A 13,245-nucleotide genomic window follows, 5' to 3' on the forward strand; every position below is an offset into this window, starting at 1 on the left:
CACTGAACTGCAGAGAAATTAATGTTCAAACGGACCTGGGGAGATCACTCAGTTCAAAGCCTCTGCTCTACAGGGTCCTTTGGAGCAAGGTGCCCAGGTCCACATCCAGACAGCTTCTGGATTACCTCCGAGAAGGGAGACTCTGTGACCCATCTGAGCAACCTGCTCACCCTTCACAGGTGACCAATAAGGCTTTCCTTGTATTCAGAGGGAACCTCCTAGCTTTCAGTTTGTGGCCACTGCATCTCATCCTGTCACTGGGTACCACTGTAGAGAGCCTGACTCTGTTTTTCACAGCCTTTTTCAGGGATTTATACACACTAATGAGATATGTCTGAGGCTTCTCTTTTCCAGGCTGAAAAGTCCCAAGTCAGTCAGCCTCTTCTCAGCCCAGAGATGATCTAGTCCTTTAATCGTCTTTGTGGTCCTTTGCTGGACTCTCTCCAGTATGCCCATGTCTCTCTTGTACTGGTGAATCCAAAACTGGACATAGGATTCCAGATGGGGCCTCACCAGTGCTGAGGAGAAGGATCACCTCCCTCATCCTGCTGGCAATGCTTTCCCTGATGCAGCCCTGATACTGTTGGCCTCCTTTGCCACGAGGGCGCACTGCTGCCTCATCTTCAACTAGTCCACTAGGCCATCCATGTCCTTTTCTGGAATGTGCTTTCCAGATGGTTTGTGCCAGTGTGTGGGGTTATTCCTCACAAGGTGAAGGACTTTGAATTTCCCCTTGAGGTTCCTCTCTGCTCATTTCTCCAGCTTCTTGAGATCCCTCTGGATGGCAGCACAACTCTCTGGTGTGCCACTCCTCCCAGTTTTTTATCATCTTTAAACCAGTAGGGTACACTCACTTGCATGATCCAGGTCATTAGTGAAGAGGAAAGTCAGTTAGTTTTGCTGTGGATTTCTAAATGTCAGCCAGTTACTGCAACAAGCAATACTTTCCTATGGTTGCCTGATGAGGGGACAGTGAAGAGTTGCATTTGCTGTATTCCATGGTCACTTTTGAAGAGATTATAATTAACAAACCATCTCAGGGAAAACATGCCTTAGTGGACTTTTCCCTCTTCAGATTAATTATTTGCTACTGGAGGTTACATTTGACTGCATAAATATGGTAATTTTATGAAAGAAATATAGTTCTTGTGTGTATGACCTCTAAGTTTTGGCTTCAAATTCTTTCTCCTTATCAAACTCAGAAGAAAAAAAGCAGAAAAAAATGTACACAAAATACTTATCAACACTGGAACACTGGGCTGTCATAATTTATAACTGTTCTCTATTTGCTTTTCCATCTTCTGCACTGGGAGGGTGCTAGGGCAGTGAAAGGTCTAAGAAGGACATGTTTTCTTATCTAAGGATGGGCTACTAGAGGGTTCTCAACAGAAGAACCACAATTAGTCAGGAAAACTGATGAAAGAAGAGAAAGAGAGGGGAAATGGATGAAGGCTGAGACAGTGTAAAGAAAAGAGTGACATACCAGGCTGGCTTCAACAGGAAATGCACATGCATCAACTGCAGAGCCTGGGCACAAGCCCCTGTTTCACAGATCTCAGGAAATAAAAGGTTCTGGCAGTTGTCTGCCTGTTGCCTTCTGGGGAAGGCTATTCTCCAGCCACCAACAGCAAGGAGAATTTCTGCACAGAAGTCCTGAAATCCAAAATACTCTCAAGATCCTTGACTTGCCATGCATCTTTGCATACTTGTGAATTTTACACAAGATCAATTTTTCCTGCACTTGGTGTGTGCTGGATGGTGAGACCTGCATACTTTTTGTCCACTGCCTTTGTTAATATACCTCTTAAAACAAAATCATGTGAAAATCATAAAATTATGCTTAGCCACCCATTCCTAATAAGCAATGCTTATTATTTTTCAAAAGGACATGGAACTAGGAAAAATGGAAAGATGAGATGGGAAGAGGTCAAATTGCAGCTACATACATACCTGGACAGCTGTTGAATCATATTGCCCATCCTCTTCTGAAACATACATGTTAAATGAAAAACATAACTAGTTTGTTTTGGAATAATTGTCTACGGTTTTTCTCATTCTAGTTCTATTGCTGTTAGCAAGTGAAACTGGTCCCTTTTAAGAGTGTTCCAAACTGAGAACCTTTCTACCACCTCGAAAACTCTCTTATACACCATTTTCATCTTCACCCTCCCTCTCTCCTACAAATATTACAGAATCTGAGAAAGGGTTTCAAGATACACCATGGAAACAGCTTTCACTTGCCTTTTGGTTTGCCAGAACTACAGTCTATTTCACAACTGAGAGGGCTAACTCAATCCTTGCAGGTATGAAAATGGGACTACGACACAGAAGCAGAGGAGGGATCGTACTTCTTTACCCTGGATTGTTAAATGCACTACTTTATTAGAAAAATAGTGACCAAAATGACCAAGGCACCAGCAAGCAAGTTTACAGTGTGAAGTTTAGGGAGCTGAACCTATGCAGATGATGAAGAAAGAGGAGAAAGGACTTAATGAATCTGTCTAGCATTACAATTTGGAATAACTGGTTACATAAGGAAGATGTGAGAGATCCTTCTTACTGAGTGACTGTTGTCACTCAGAGGAACTACAGAGCGCTACAGGTGTGGCCTCACCAGTGCCATGCCGAGTAGAGGAGAAGGATCACATCCCTCAACCTACTGGCAACACTCCTCCTAATGAAGCCCAGGATACCATTCAATGCCTTTGCCACAAGGACACGGAGCTGGATCATGTTCAGCTTGGTGTCCAGCAGGACCCCCGGGTGTGTTTCTGCAAAGCTGCTTTGCAACTTCTCAGCTTCCTGCATGAGCTGCTGCATGGAAAGGTGACAAAGAAGTCAAAAGAAGCAAAGTAAGCAGGTTTCTGAAATGTATCTGAAAGAGCCAACATATAATAAACTTTTGTACTCTGTAATAGAAAGGGACTGATATAAAAATAAATATTAGAGGGAGAAGAATTACGACACCTAGCAAGAGACTCTAAAGCCAAGACAAACCCAAGGAAAGAAAACAAGATACACACTACTAGAGAGCTCCTTGAGAGAATGATCAGTGTTCACGGTTTCCACTATTCAGGTTGCCTGTGGTAGCAGAGCATATTGTGAGTACAGTAGAAATCAAGCTTTTCCTATCAGATCAGACATATAGCAGAGTCAGACTCTAACACTCTGAGATCTTTCTTCAGAGATCTTCTTTCTGTGTCTGGGATGTTGTACAAGATCCGCTCTACAACTATTGTTTGGAGAGTGTCTCAGATGAGGTTTTGTCAGATTGGATTGGCTGAAACTGGCAGAATTACGATGATGGATAACGACAGATCCTATGGCCAGTCAGCTTCGTCCAGACGTATTGGAAAAGATCATTCAAAATAACAAACCTCTCAATAATAACTAATTCCTTCTTCTGCTTTAGTTCAGCTACAGTTACAGATGATCATTATATCTGAATGGTAAAGGTATTGCTTAACATCTTTTAAATCATAGCAAAACAGGTTAGGAGGGAAAACTAGACTGCAGATCCAAACCTGTATAGAAACTCAATTAGATTATAAGGACTATGCATTTGTTTGGGTTTTTTTAAACTGGGTCAGTTGTTAAGTCATTCAATAATTTGTATGCACCCATAACAGAAAATGTAAAAAAACCAACTGCAGTACAAGAACGGAGTAGGTTTTATCAAGCGTAATACCAAAATGCTGTACCAGCATTAACACATTGACAAATCAAGAGCCAGCCTCCCCTAATATAAAGCAGCTCTTTGATCTCAGAAACAAGATCTGGAAACCATGGCACAGACCTGTCTCATCCTATCGGTTTGTATAACTCTTTTCCTTTCACTGGCAAAAAGTGAGCAGAAAACTCAAGAATGAGTTTCCAGCAGAAACCTGGATGCAGGGGTACCCCATCCTGCATATTCATCTGCATGGGAGTTTCAGAAGGCTGACTGTTAAGTAGCCTCTCCAGAACCCAACACGCACACCCACAGCAGCAGTACCTCACTGAAGAAAAAACTGTAATCAGGTCTTACAGTAAGGGTCCCTAGTCAGACCACTGGGCTTGGCTCTTTATTCCCTCTTTCTTCTCCTTTGCTTTTCTGGAACGCTTGACCAGTAGCATCCACAGGCTCCCATGCAAACCTCGCCTCCCATTCACCAACCCTCCCTGACAGGAAGAGGAATGTCCCGAGCTACGACCTCCGCCGGCCTTTGGTCGGGGAAAGGCCCGGTTGCACTGACAACCCGGTACCCTTTTTGGTTCCACAAGTAAAATAGAAAAACAAAAAAACAAAAAAACAAAAGAGAGAAGGACGAAGAAGAGGGTGCAGAGAAGCGTAGCGACCGCCCCGCCGCCGGCCGTTGCGACCGTTGGGTGCAGCCGGGGCGGCGCAGCCCAACCCGGCGGCCGTTTGGCGGCCAGGCGCGTCCCGCCTGCCCCCTGGCGGCTGCTCCGTGTCCCACTCCCCCCCTGCCACTGGCCGGCCGGGCATCCCGCAATGGGCAGCTCCCCTCAGCGCTGCCTGGCAGGGCTGCCCCGGCTGAGGAAGTGTCTGACAGAGGGTGTGAGGTCTCCGGTCCACCATCCAGCTCCAAACTGGGTCGGCTCTGAGACCGTACCGAGCTGTCCGGTCAGGTCTTGAAAACCTTTGAGGATGGAAGCAGTGCAGCCTCACAGAGGGACTTGGTCTACTACTGCTCGACTGTCCTTGCAGATAAAATGTGTTTCCTCGCACCCGGCTAGAACTTACCTACTTAATGTCATCTCCCATCCTCCCACCTCACACTGCTGTGAAGAGCCCTCAGTAACCTCCTTGCAGGGTTAGAAAGATGCAGTTTGGTATCTCTCCCCCTGGTGAAACAAAGTGAGCACGTATGGCCTCTCCTCAGAGCTCCAAGTGCTCCAGCCCCATCACCGACTGGACAATCTCCCACCAAACTTGCTCCAGTTTACCCAGATCTTTCTGGGGAGCCCAAGGTTGGCTGCACTATTCCAGATGTAGTCTAAGAAGTGCTGAGTAAAAAGGTGTGAAGTTGCTGCCCTCACTCAGCCCACTGGCAATGCTGGGTTTGATGCAGCCCCAGAAACCATCAGCCTTGCTTGCCACCGGCGCACTCTTCTGTCATGAACTACAGGTACAGAAATAATCTCATTAGCATCTTTCTCTGTACTAATGGGACTCTTTTCACCTTTTCCCCAGCAGCAGCTGGCACTTTTGGAGATGAGCTGCTGACAATCTATTAATTCACTCTGACAGTCTCTAATATTGTGTTGTGGTTTTCTTGACATCTCTTCTTCTCAGGCCTGGCTCATGACCAATCCCATAAGGCTAGCTTACTCTCAACAAATTCCTTGCAAGTTGTTCCACTCACATTTTGGGAACTTTTCGTGTAAAATTGGAAGGTATTCAGAAAATACAAAGAAAAGGTGGTTTATTCAGTGTGGACAGAATTGTAAGGCAGTCCAGGCAGAAAAGAACCCATTGGACAACAACACTGAGGTTTAGAAAAGAGGGGAAATTAAATTTTAGCATGTTGGAAAGAAAAGAGATATTCAGACAACTGAATGCAACAGGGAGAATGGAATTTCTACAGGCCATTGAGAATCTGGATGATAACACATCGGAGACAGACAGAGAATCTTTATAGAGATAAGTTCCTTTTTCCTGAAACTTACAAACCCTGCAGATAAAAATTTCAGTTGATACAAAGTAGTTTTTCTCACAGGGAAAATGTTAATGATTTAAAGTATGTTCTTACTCTCAAAAGGAAAACTATAAAAAAAAGAACTGTAAAAACTGGGAAAAAATACTCAAAAGCACTCAAAGCTTTTAATTTCAGTAGTGTCAGTACTATACAAGCCAGACAAAATAAGGGCCAGCATGAGAACACATAATATATGTTAAAATAATTCTTTTTTAACTTTAATTATTTGCCCTCCCCAGCTTCTAAAGACCATTTTTGCAAATTATTTTCTGTAACTTCAAGAGGATTTTTAAAAGTCCGTAGGTATTTTGTTATTAATACCTAAAGACTTATTTACCTGAATTTTCTTTATGGAAGGGTTTCAACTGATCAAAAGGGGAAACATTAAGAGACTGAATAGATACCAGTGAATAGAGGCCTGTTAGTTTTAGTTAGATAGATTCCACTATCTAACATGTGTCATTAGACACACCTGGATAAAAGTACAGTGCTTTTTAAGCTACATAGCATCATAGCTCCATTATGTATACTCTTCTCCATCAGTTGTATTTCCGGAGTATGTTACTGGTGTGAGTAAGTACAATTTTAAAAATATATAATAATATTAAAAGAATGGAACTGAGCAATATCATTAAGAGAAAGGTCAGACAAGACCTTGAAAAAGAGGTCTTCTCTTGAAAAAGAAAAAGCCCTCTAAAGAGTCCTTACATGGCATAATGGTGAAAAAAACAAGAAGTGTGGTATTTCAGTTTGCATTAGCACTCCGAACAGTAGACTGTCGGCCATCTGAGACATGAAAATCCATTCTCCCACATGCATCTCTGACAATTTCCAAGCATTTAGGTAGGTTTCATAGTCACCTCTAAAGCAGAGAGAGCTCCAGCATCACTTTTATCACACACCCATAATGACTCCCAGTGTGCAATGTAGAGTTGTACTGATAAAGTGTGAAGCTGGGTAGGGTTGTCACAGTGACATCTGGCAAAGCACTGTTTTACCATGTTCCCTGGTGACCTCAACATCTTCATGAAAGATAGTGGTACCACATCCTTATGGCATTACTGGCAAGCAAAGGAGGTAATGGCTCTGCCAGAGAGAAGTAAGTATTGATGTAATTATGATTCTTTAGCAGCCAACTTTTGCTTTCCCTGGACATTTTAGGAGGTAAATTGAAGAGCATATGGGATTTGAAGTCTTGGAGAAATTACCATAATTATTTATTGGCTTTATATTAAAAAATGTACTTGCTTATTACTGACCTTCTCTGAGATACTTTGTCCAGATTCATACTCTTGCTATATAAGCAATATTAACTGAAGTTTTCACCTTGGCAATATCTGTACTTCAAAACCCCACTCCATTTTCTTTCCTTACTCTCTCTCACAAGTGCAGGAAAGAAAAAAAATAATAGGGATTGCTCCCTGCTTCCAGTCCCAGCAGCAGCTCTACAAATTCCAAGAATACAAAATATTCTGGAAGAAAGCCATCAATATCATTTGAACTGTTGCAGTTGATACACTGATTGTAGTAGGAGCATCTTTTTTCTAGCTTTCACTTCAGATATCTGAATAAATCAAAGTAACAGTCTCTTGCTGATCTCACCAGCTCTTAAGTCTCTGTCTTAGAACAAAAGTCTTCAAACCTTCCATGGACTTTGTCCCACTAATATGAGAATAAAAAATCGCCTGGAAGCCAAATTGCACAATATGCTTCAAAACATATGCAAGAAAAATATCCACAGAAGTAAATTTCTTGATTCAAGTGCACTTCTTAAATAGCCTCTAACAAGAATGTCAACAAATACAGTATATTGGATGACAGGTAACTGGTCTTTGCCTTCCTAGCTCTTCCAGATGATGTAACTACAACTAAAATGCTCTTTATTTGAAAAGATTAATAAAACAGCATATCAGCACAGACTTCAGTGATCTCTCTACAATGTTGCTCAGTGAAAAAAAATTGAGACTCCTTGAAGCTGCTGATGAAAATTTCTGAATAGGGTTAGGTAGGTGCCCTTAGTGCATCAGGATCTTCACAATAGTTAAGTGAAAGAAAATCAGAAAAAAACCCAGCATCCCTTAGTGTATTAGGGCAGTACTGCTACTGAATGCATACTTGGCATTCAGTGGCAAGATCCATTACTTTTATTTTAGCAAGTAGTCAAATATAGCTGGTAGAAATGCAGTGTCAGGTAATAGTGAGTGACAGTATACATATGGTAGAGAATGCAGGTTAATCAGACCTGTTTTTCCAGTGGTCTTCTCCTACTGATTAATCAAAATGTGTATTACTGAAGAGAAACAAGCTTACTCAAGTCCTTGTTCTGAAAGCTGGAAGCAGCTGATGCAATTTAGCAGATGAGTGATAAAGCCACTCTTAACTCACTTAAGTAGATCTGTGAGGTCTAAATTCTGAAACTTTGCACCAGAAAATATAACAGGCTCTGGAAGAAATCCTACATGAACCATGCTCTGAAGCTATAGAAACGTCACAGCCTCATCCCTTACCTTTCTGATAAGTATGCCTAGACCAGCATCAAGAAAAGAACTTACCTGTGTGAGTTTGCATATTTGGACATGTGGGTGTTTCCTGCTACTTAACATGGGAAAGAGAAAAGATGTTTGCTTGAAGCTCCACTCAGTTCAGAAACATCTGCAGCAGAATGCTAAGCAGAATTTATTTTCAGTGAGAGAGAAATGTGGTTGCCCTGGTAGTCCTCCAGCCTAATGTACAATAAAACAACTTGTGTGATGTCTCATAAAGCAAAAAGTATTAATATGCATTTTGTTTGGGAATTATTTTTTTTTAAACTAAATAAAGTTCCTTCATTCACAGACCAGAGGAGGAGTCTGCCACCCTTAACTCTTAGAAGAAAAAATTACAGCTTTTTCTCTTCAGTGTCTCTGGCAAGAATGAAACCCAAGTTACTGGCGTTGTGAACCCTTACTTTTAACAACTTTTCCCCTGCAGCCAAACCCCCAAATGAAAATGGAGAACTGAGAGATCTGACCCAGAGTTGTCTCTAAGTGGTTTTGCAGGAGACTCTGCTATGGTAACAGATCCCAAGAATGACCCTGCAGTGGAGTCTCAGCCACAAGGAAATGAATCTGAGAGATTGTTGCATTCAGCTAGGGAGCCACTTGAAAGACTGTATAGTTCTGTATAATATTCCTTTTATGTAGGAACAGCTCACTATCACATTATCTGAGCTGGATCACAGCAATTGTTTAACATTGTCTACAGACAAATGGTTCAAAGAAATTAGAAGGATGACTGTCTAGCTGAAAATTCCAAAGAGCTTATTCTCTGCATTTGAAAGTAGATAGGAAAAAATTTAAATGGCTGTTGTCATTAGCTGCAATCTGATTTATAATCTGGCACAAATGAAAGCTTTCAGCAATAGGGTAAGCTTGGAAGTGACATAATGGAGTTGCAAATACATCAGTACAACATGCAAGAAATTCCCAAGGGAAGAAGACAAGTGCTGTCACACTGTGGCATGGATGAACTAAAACACAGAATTAAACAATTTGACTGAAGCCATCCGAGAAGGCTTTTGAAAGAGCAAGGTACAGAATCTGATCTCCTAAGAGTCACCCTGTTGCCTGGTCCACAAGGCCATTCTTCCTTATTGAGCAAACCACTCAACAACTGATCTCAATCACTACAGACCCCTTTCCCAACAGAAAGTCCACATTCTGGGCTGTCTTTGAGCCAGGTTAAAAAAGGCTGCAGATGTTTCTGAATGACAAATGGATAACAAGAAGGTTTAGAACCTGAGCAGACTTTGGTGTGCAAGGGAAAAAGAGCACAGTGGAGGAAACAAGTCAAGTCAGAGGCTTGAAAGTAGTGGTTTGGCATATGTGGATTGAAGGAAATAGTGATTTATTAAGTATCCTGCATTCTTGTTATAATATGCCTTTGTACTATCTAGAGCAAACATCCCTCCTTGTCACCCATCCAAACAAGAATACTTAATGTTTTATTAATAACTGCATCTCTTAAACCAGCTATTGCAATTTCCATGGTTTCTGGATCCTAGACCATTGTATCTGTGGAGTCAGTACACAGCAGCATCAATAGATTTTCCATAGTAATCCTTCTGTCGTTGCTTTCTTCCCAGCCACCTAAGGAAATTAATTGCATCAGCAGTATAGTGCAGATACAGCTGGTGGGAAGTACCTGGGAGCTGTTAGTAGGCAGTAGGGTTACTAAGCTGGTCAGGAATGTTTGATCTTTACCATGCTGGGCTCTATATAAAAATAGACAGATTGACATGTAAATGATTTCTTGTCTCATTTGCAGCCACAGTGAACATGCTTCCCTGTGTACATTATCTCTTTGCTAATTGGTACCACCAGTAATTCCAGCCCCTATTAAAAAAACCCCAAACAACCAGACAAAAAAGCCCCAACAACTTCATGTTATCATCTCCTCATCTTACTTATATGGTCAGGCCCCCTACTCGGTATACCTGCATCAGCACCTTTTTCTTCTCTGTTGGTCTTGCTGACCTGTACCTTTTAGCAGCTGTTGAATAAAAGCTAGTTACCACCAGGTGATGGTATGTTTGTTTCTGACAAGCAGCATGCCCTCCCAGGGCCCCATGAGTGGAATTTTGCACTGCCTTTAAACACAGTCCTTCCTGAAACTGGTAATGGATTTTCTGAAGTAACATTGTCCATTATGAAAAGCTAATTCTTTGAAATCAACACTGCTAGTGAAAAAGTGCCTATTTTCATAAGTCAAAGTCTGGAAAAAAGATTATATGGTAATAATATCTGAATTTAATGTTTTCAAAATGAAGCCTTTTTCAACTGGAAATTGTTTTGTTTCCAATATTTGTTTTTTTGAAAGGTTTGAAATATTCAGAAGCTCTAATGGAAAAAGTGGGTTTCAAAATCTGCAGAACAATGTTTCAACTCTCCCAAATCTATTCTTTGCCACAGATTATTTCCCACAGAATTTCCATTCGCTATGTTGGATAAGGTTGGGGTCTTTCTGGCACTTCAGGAAGAAGAAACATTTAAAAACTGGATCTTCACAGAAATAGAAAGCTGCTGGAGACTCCTCTGTAAACTTTCTCTATGTTTTTCATACCACTGATGCCTATCCAGATTCTGCAAATCAGGCACTCTTCTAAAGCAGTTCTTATTAGGGCTTTTTCCAATAAATTTGCCTGTTTCTCAAACACCTGCTTATGTTTGGTGAGGTTCATTTAAAATCACAGATACTGGCAAAATGAATACATTCCATCATGCCCTTTACTCTAGATCACTTTGGTACTCTAGGTGTAACTCAGACTTTCTAGATCAAAGAAAGAACCACTTCATATTTCAGTTCCAAGGTCTGAGATATTGCAAGGACAATCTGATCTAGCTCTAAAGCACTGTGCTATTTCTAGTTTCATCCCAAGCTGATGAGGGCAAGTGAACAGATGTGTCAGCACTTAAAAGCGTAAAATGAGTTTGAATTTTGAGCAGTGATTTTCAGTATATTGGACAAGATATGCCAGACATTGCTGTTGTTAAGCTCTGTATGCTGTAGATAATTTCTTTTATACTGACTGCATCAGTACTGCAATGAGGGTCCCAGGTAGAGGTTTGGTACTTCAGCATCAGGCAGTCAACCAAAGCCTCCAGGAAGGCTGATATTTAAACAAGGGTTACCACATTGTCCAACTGCACATGTGTCAGTATATACACTCTTACAACAGTGGTCAGAATATAGGTATATGCACATAAAAATTGCTGCAAGTGTCAGTCATTCACTAGAACACAGAACTGAGTGTTGAGTATCTCATCTCTAAAATCATAATAATATTTTCTTACCGGGCTAGGCACCAGTCTCCCCTTTGGTAAGTGACAGGTACTTAACTACAAAGTCACATTTTGGTGGTCTTTGTGGCTATAGGAAGTGTTAGTCAGTTCATAATTACTCTCCTAACAAAGTATTCGGCTCTTTAGAGATTAAATCCTTGATGTTGTGAAAATAAAATCCACAGAGAAAAGAACAGTCTCTGCTGTTGCCAGCCCTTACTTTCTGATTGTGTGACTTGACTTTGCACCTCAATTCTCTGCACATTAGTGTCCCTCATTGTCAGATAAGGTAATGGCCCCCCAAGCTACAAAAATACTTTAGCATCCCTGGACAAATGGCACCATGGAAGCACAAAAGAACTGTTTACACGAGTTAAAAAATAACTTTTAACTTTTGATCTTGAAGATCTATTTCACATGTGCACCATATGTTCAAGGGCCTGACAGCTTCACCTTTTTCCTGTGGATGCACTCTTTGACTTCACAACCCTTATGGTTTTAGTTTGATGGCATCCAAGGTGTTTCTTAGCAATCATGTTCTGCCAGCAATACACATTCTTTGCTCCTCAAGATCTGGGAAATTTGATGCATTTCTCTCTTTTCCACACTGGTCTTTGGAGAAGTTAACCTCTGAAGAAACCTGGGCAAACAAACAAGAAATCCCACAAGCATAAGGGATTTGCAGCATGTTGAAAATGCATAGGGGTGGAAAAACAACTCTGTAGTTGTCAGCTGAACCCAATCCAAACAATCTGATCAAAGATGATAACTCGACTTTGTTTTTTGCAAAAAGACCTTTGTTTATATATTGGGTGCACAACAAGAGAAAACCACTAGCAGCATTAAAGTAGCTGGAATTAGAAATATGATGGCTAGAAGAAACAGCAGCCTGCAGAAGAATTTCAATTTTTATAGGGCTTCTGGTGACAAAGGAGATGGTATGGAATGTGGAAGGTTTACTTCAGGGCAGATCTTTTTTAACTGATACCTTGCTTCTAATATTCAATTTAGTGAATGTTGTGGGGCTATGAAAGAGACAGGAATAGGGACAGAGATGGCCACAAGCACCTTATATATGCAGCTATTTGGTGATAATGTTGAAAGATTTTTTTAAATATACTGCTTGGCCAAGCCTAAGGGTTACAAAAGAATGAAAACATGAGAGAGGAGACAAAAGAGCACCCTCACATTGAAAACTGCAAACTGAGTCACAAGTACAGGACAAGGAGAAGAAAAGGCAGATTCTTTTTCCTGCTCTCCTCATCTCTGCCCTTGCTGTCTGACAGTCAATTAATAATCACATCTCTAATAATCAGTTTCTCACTGGTGACATGGTCTCACATACAAATGCATTCCACACTCCTCTTCATCTCTTTCTCCCTCCCCAGTCCCAACCTTCCTAAGCACATAACAGCTACCCTCAGTTGTATTAAAGGTCCACTTAAGAAGGCAGCATACTACCTCTGTAGGTCAGCAGCAAATTCTGAGGGAAGGAGTATAAGAAAAGTCTAAACGTGGTTCAATTCTCTCTCAGGTTCGAGAAATCCACCAGTTCAATTCTTTCCCACAAACCAGAACAGTCCTGGGTGGAGCCTTCCTTCATGAGACTGTCAAATAAAATTTTGAACCCATCATACTTCTGGCCTCAATGACATCTCTTGTCACTGAACTCCACAATCTGTGTGGAAAAGACATTCTATCCTTTTGTTTCTTCAAGAGTTCTCCAT

General features: G+C 41.2%; 1 long non-coding RNA gene across 1 annotated transcript; it reads right to left on the reverse strand.

Moving 5' to 3' along the window:
* Positions 1-169: 169 nt before the first annotated feature.
* Positions 170-3,854, reverse strand: LOC139804342 (uncharacterized). The gene is made up of 3 exons (XR_011729345.1): positions 2,694-3,854; positions 1,951-1,985; positions 170-958 (listed from the first exon to the last, which is right to left on the reverse strand). It is a non-coding gene; the product is annotated as an uncharacterized lncRNA (long non-coding RNA).
* Positions 3,855-13,245: the final 9,391 nt, after the last annotated feature.

The sequence above is a fragment of the Heliangelus exortis genome, chromosome 1 (assembly GCF_036169615.1).
Source record: "Heliangelus exortis chromosome 1, bHelExo1.hap1, whole genome shotgun sequence".
NCBI lineage: Eukaryota > Metazoa > Chordata > Aves > Apodiformes > Trochilidae > Heliangelus > Heliangelus exortis.